A 6,553-nucleotide genomic window follows, 5' to 3' on the forward strand; every position below is an offset into this window, starting at 1 on the left:
AAGTGATGGAAGTTTCTTAGATTCTTCTTATTCCTGTATTTTGTTTTCAATTTAAATTTTCCCGTTTGCCTTTTCAATTTTGGTAAGAAATAGTAAGATTTTTTTTTTAAGTATCAGTGAAAGATGGAGAAATATGAAAATAATTCTGATTCTAATCAGAAAATATGATGATGATAATATTTCTTTGGAGAATAATTCTGATTCTAATCAGAAAATAATTATTATCATCATATTTCTTTTTTTTTTTTTTAAGTTGGAGAAATATGATGATAATATTCAGAAAATATCTTAGGACACCTTCTGACACAGTTTCTGTGTATGAGAATGATTTGTAATTCTGATTCTCCAATTGATCATCTTTCAAATCTTATCTAATTAATCTATCTTGATAACTTCATATCTTTATCAGATGATAAGTGATACTGTATAATAACGAAGGAAATGCAAACATATGTGTATGTATGTACACATCTCTATAATATATGAAGAAATGTACATACGTGTATGTACTAATGTACAGAAAGACCAAACTCTATGATGAGTTTGTACAAATGTTCTATGTAATCACAGAGCTGAGCTTTTTTAAAATAAATCTCTAGTACAAACTTTTTCAAAATCTAGGAAGGAACCAGACAAAAGCTCATCAGTCTCTTTTTGGAACAACAAGACTCGAACTGATTTTCTGGTTTTGTCCTTTTGAGACGCATGATTCAGTTTCTTGATTGTTTTGCCCTGTCTGGTGAACTCCTGGAGCTTCCGGTCATGTTCTTCCAGCATTTGATCCATTTTGCTTGGTTGAGCCAGCAATGGACCCGACATGTACATTTTATTGTAAACAAAACACAGAAAGAGAGATATATAAACTACAAAGTAAAATAAAAAGACAGATTCTTGTCGGCAAAAAGTAAAGGAAACAAGAAATCTCTGAGATTAACTTACCCAAGATGGGTCATTTGGGATTTTGATTTTCCTCTTACTACTATCCATTGTGTCAGTTCTGTTGAATGCTCTCAAATTCTTCTACACGTGAACCTCTTTGTCCTCCTGAGTTGCCTCTGCTTGAAGGTATTCTAGAAGCTGCATTCCTGTTTTTCATCAATCGGACCTGAGTAAGAGACTCTTCCACTTGTGGCATTGTTGCTGGTCATGTCTTTTGTGATCTGCATTTGTCTTGTTGAATGACCCGGAACACATCTTCTTAGATAAGGATTCTGTATTGGGCAAACAAGTTTTTTTTTTCTGGTTCAAGTTAATATTCTGATGGAACACCAAACCATAGCAGATCAAGCCTCTTTGTTACCTCCGTAGCCGCTGCGAGTGACGGATTAGCTTTTACCGGGGGGATAAGTTTTCTTTCGTGTGATCTTCTTGTCAGAGAGTCTTGTTTCTCCTGTGGGCGTCGTTGTTGCCTCTTAGCTTCATCTCGGAGTTTAGCATCAATCTCTTTGATTGGAGAATACTTTGGTAGAGAAGATGGATCACAAGCAAACGGCTCTGTGCTGAAGTACTGGTCCACAATAACTATATAATATCAAAATCACACAAAAGTAAAAGATAGTAGTATCTAACATAAAGTTAAAACCAAGCACCTCACTCTCAAGAGCTATAGCTGCAGAGCCTCTCTGCTCAGGATCTATGGAGAGTAAAGCCTCCAAAAGCGAAAGCACATTCGTAGGCAAGTCCTTAAACATCTCTGCTACATGTCGTACGTAAGGAAGGGAAGGTCTAAACGCAGCTGAAGGTGGTAGCTTCAGTTTCCTCCAGTAATCTTCAGTTGGTGAACCACACAGCTTGAATATTTTATGCAGTTGCTCCACGTAGAAAACATTATATTATAACAACAGCTTACAAGAAGTTGAGTTTCTAGATGGATTCAAGATTGTAATATGAACCTCAGTTTTCCCAGGGAGGATGGGTTTCCCGGAATATAGTTCGTCTAAGATACATCCTGCGCTCCACAAATCAACACCAACACCGTAATGACAAGCCCCGAGAAGAAGCTCTGGTGGTCGATACCAAAGAGTCACAACACGGCTAGTCAATGGAACACTGTTCCGCGGGTCGAAGAACGTTGCCAACCCGAAATCAGCAATCTTCAAGACTCCGTTACTATCAATCAGTAGATTTGATCCCTTTATATCACGATGCAGAACGCCACGACTGTGACAATGATGAAGCCCGCTTAGTAGCTGTTTCATGTAACATTTTACCTAAAGAACAAGAACCTGTTGAGAGTTGTGATATAGTAAGACAAAAAGGGTGATCAAGGTAAGTAGTTAAGTACCTGAGGCTGAGAGAACTTGATACCGGGAATGGAAGCAAGTCCGAGGAGATCATGATCCATGTACTAGAAAACCAAGTAAAGAGAAGACGAAACAGAGCCTTGTAACTTAAGTACATTGGGATGATCAAGCTTTCTCATGACAATGATCTCTCTAGCCATAAACTTTAACGCTTTCTAAATCGGTAAGATCACACCGGACTCTTTTTAAGTGCAACGATCTTGTTGTTGTTGAGAAGATCACGAGACTGCTATAAGTACCTTGACCAATCTGCAATCCAAAGACAAACAAGAATGAGACTGAATCATATAATAATAATATCTGAAAAAAGAGTAACTTACTTTGTCAAGTTTCTCAAAGGAGATAGCACGTCGTGGAGTCTAACCCACAAGAGCTTCACCCGCCATTGAGACTAACCAAGCAGGCCACTTGAACATCAGGCTCTCTCTTTTGTTCCTTTTCTTCGTCGTCTGTATCACCAATCTCTGGAATCTCCGGATGTTTCTCAGAAAACCTAGCTGAACTGAACGTTTCGGGTTCGATCAACTGAACTTTGGCGTCTCTGTATTTCGATTTATCTTGCTGCTCATCTTTGCTCTGGCTTGACGAATTGATTCTCGAAGAACGCTTCTCCGATGATGATGGTTTCTCTTTGGAGGCTTCTTCTTAGAGATTATGCAACCCATGAGAGGTGGTTCTTGAAACAGAGACGAATCAACTCCAAACTTCAATCAATCTTACCATCGACTCAAACCCGAAAACCCTCAACACCACTCCGAAAACGATAATCTCATGTTCAAAAATCAATCCAAAGAGAGGAAAGAAACAAAAGTTTTCAAGTTTTTTGTCACAAAAATAAAAATAAAATAACCAAAATATTTTATTTAAGAAAAATTCCTTAGGATAGTATTTTTAATTTTTTGTCACAAAAATAACCTTCAATGAAGAAAATAAACAAAATAAGTTTTATTAAAATATAAAAATGATTAATCTAGACTTAGGATTTAGAGTTAAATGGTGGGATTTTGGGAATAGGGTTTTAAATTGAAAAACATAAAAAACAAATATTAAAATTTTCAAAATAAAAGAGGCTATTTTGGTCATTTTCTTCTTTGAGAGCTATTTTTGTGACAAAAACTTAAAAATAGCTATTTGAGAGAATTGCTCTTTATTTAATATGTAAAAAGATCTTAATACCCTAGGTATATTAATTAAAAAAAATAGTTTTTATAGTTTTAGATTATATGTTTTCAACTTCGAACTTTTTTATAAATTTCTTTTTTTTTTTGAATTTCTTTTTATATTTTTTCAGATTTTCTTTTTGTAATTTGAAAATTCTATTTGAAACTATTTTTCAAAATTTTAGTATTTATTTTTTATTTTATAAAATTTCAAAACTCAATCTCAAATCTCTACATCTTAACTCTAAACCCTAAGGTTTAGATTATTTAACCCTAGGGGTATAAGTATATATTTACGTCTTTAATGAAACATTTTGGTCATTTTGATCTTTAGAGTCTATAATTGTGACAAAAACTTTTTTACTGCTATTCTAGAGTATTTCTCAAATACTTTTTTTTTGGCGACGCCCATCTTCTAAGATCAAGTGGTAGGCGGGTCTGAGTCGTTCCGAAGAGACGCTCTGTCCGGCTGGGTCTGATCTATATGGAAAAAGGTACCACTACATCTCGCCTCCTTATCGAGAGAATCTGCACGCAAATTCCTAGTCATGGGTATGCGGATCCTATATATACATTTTTATATATATTCAAACAGCTAAGCTAACACAAACGGTCTCAGTCATCGGAGAGAGATAATTTTTCCTCTCACTTTTTTTCTTTGTTAAAGTAAAAAAATTTAATGACAAAACTAGGCATGGGCCATTCAGGTCCTCTGGTCGGATTCGGATCGGATCTTGCAGATTCGGGTCCTTCGGGTCTAAGAGTTTCAATAGGGTAATTTGAAATTTTCGGTTTTGGGTCGGTTCGGGTCTTGTCGGGTCCGGATCGGTTCTAGATTATAGGAACCGATAATACCTGAATTTTTTCGGTTCTTACAATTTTTTGGTCGGGTTTTGGGTTTTTAGGTCGGTTTTAAGGTTTTCGAGTCAATTTAAGGGTTTTCGGATCGGATTTTTTGTGTTTTCGGTTCGGAGCTACCATATTCGGGTCCAAATTGTCATGTTTGCCCGAGATATTACCATGTAATAAGAACCTGCGATGCTTACATACTTGCAATATGTCAAATTTTCATACTTTATAAAAACAATATCTTTACTAGCAGTTTCAGAACATAATTGACTAAACACAAGTTTTAACATAAATTGTAGATACAAGTCATAAGTAGACATAAAAAGTTTAAAACTGATCAAGTACAAATTCAAAAACATAAGAACTAGGCAACCAGAAGGCAAACACAACAACAACAAAATGATACTCAGTCTTCAACTCTCAATAATCAGTATGTTTATGAGCCGCATGTAGCAACATTCAAGCGTGAAACACATGTTCAAACTCTGAAAAACAAAAACAGTGAAGGTCATCAAAGTGTAAACCAAACTAAAAAATATAATGACAATGGACATAAAGATTAAAGAGATTAGAAACCAGAAATTATATCTCTCATAAGAGCATTTTCCTCTTCTATCAACTTAAGCATTTGTTCCTTTCATGCGATTCCTTTTCCTTTGAGTTTAATCTCATATTTGAGGCAATGCTCCGTGCACATCAATACTTCTATCATATAATGCATCAAGCAGCTTCTGCTTGGGTCTAAAATTCGGCCACTGGTGCTGAAAGATGGCTCAGATGCAATAGAACTCACTTGCATTGCAAGTACATCCCTAGCTAACAGCGATAGAACTGGATACTTTGCACTATTAACCCTCCAGAAAGAGAGTACATCATACTCTGAAGCACCTATAAGGTCTGGAATCTCCACATTCTCTTTTAGATACATATCCAACTCACTTGTTTTTTTTCCTGAAATCTTGTTTCTTGAATAAGCTCTTAGTAGATGTCATTCATGCTCTCATAGGCAAGCCCGTTACCAAATATTGTCCTCTGAGATACTTCATCTCCTAACTGATCATGTGAGTGAGATTGAGATTGAGAAGATGGTCCTTGAGACTGACTATGGAATGATGAAACCGAACCACCAGCAGTGCCACTGCCATTGTTGTACTGATCAAACAAACTCCTCAAAATGTCCTCGACTTCATCTTTCAAATGAGTAACCTCAAGCGAGCCTTCTCCATACAACTTCTCAAATATCTTTGTGGTAACCTTCTTTCTTCTTGGTTGGGTCAAGAACACCAGCGACAATGACAAATTTATTCATCTTCTCAGAATTTGTCCCAAATGGATTCCAATACTTGCCTAGCTTCCCTAACATGTTTGCTGCCTTAAACCTTAAACTTTCATCTGGACCAGCAGCAGTGCTTAAAGCACCAATGTTCCTTGTTACTGTGACGATCGCATGATACAACTTATGTGCAGTAACATAATTTGTTGCAGACAGAACCAAAATAGCTTTGTATAAAATAATTAAGAACTGGACTAACCTATCAACTGCTTCCTCTCTGAATTCGCCCTGACTCTACATGTCGCTCAAAAGAAATCTGCCTCGGTGTTGAAACCTCACAAAATAAATGGCATTATGAATGGCATTGACACTGCTCTCTATCTCCAGCAAACTTTCTTTAACAATCAGATTGAGAATGTGAGTAGCAAACCTAAAATGCAGAAACTTTCCATCTAGAACCAGTGCATCATCCCCATTTTTTTAATGAAAGTTTCCTTAAACTTTCTCAATGCTGAACTATTTGATGTGGCATTATCTACGGTTATGCCATACAGTCTTTTGATATCCCATTCCTCTAAGCATTCAAGAAGTACCTTAGATATCGTTAATCCTTTGTGATTCATACACATTCTTGAATCCAATGATGGCTTCCTCAATTGCCATGAGCTGTCTATAAATTAAGCAGTAATCACCATATAACTGGAACCGGTATGAGGAGCAAGCCAGATATCAGTCATTAGTGAAAGCCATTGCTTGTTCTCGTTAAGAATCTTCTTCATTGCCTCTTTCTTTTTCACAAAGGTCTCAACAATATCTCGGGTTCCTGTTCTTATAGAATTAGGAACATAAAGCTTAGTCCTGCTGCAGAAATTCCTCCAAGCTACGCTCTCTACCCAAGATAAAGCTAACTCTCCCAAAACCATCATCACATTTGTCTCTTCTTTGAAGATAGATTCAGATACTTTGCA

The 6,553-nt window shown here is 36.3% G+C and overlaps 1 pseudogene; it reads right to left on the reverse strand.

Moving 5' to 3' along the window:
* Positions 1 to 440: 440 nt before the first annotated feature.
* Positions 441 to 3,106, reverse strand: LOC106301265 (annotated as a pseudogene).
* Between the last annotated feature and the right edge of the window lie 3,447 nt (positions 3,107 to 6,553).

Source organism: Brassica oleracea, chromosome C7 (genome assembly GCF_000695525.1).
Source record: "Brassica oleracea var. oleracea cultivar TO1000 chromosome C7, BOL, whole genome shotgun sequence".
Lineage (NCBI taxonomy): Eukaryota > Viridiplantae > Streptophyta > Magnoliopsida > Brassicales > Brassicaceae > Brassica > Brassica oleracea.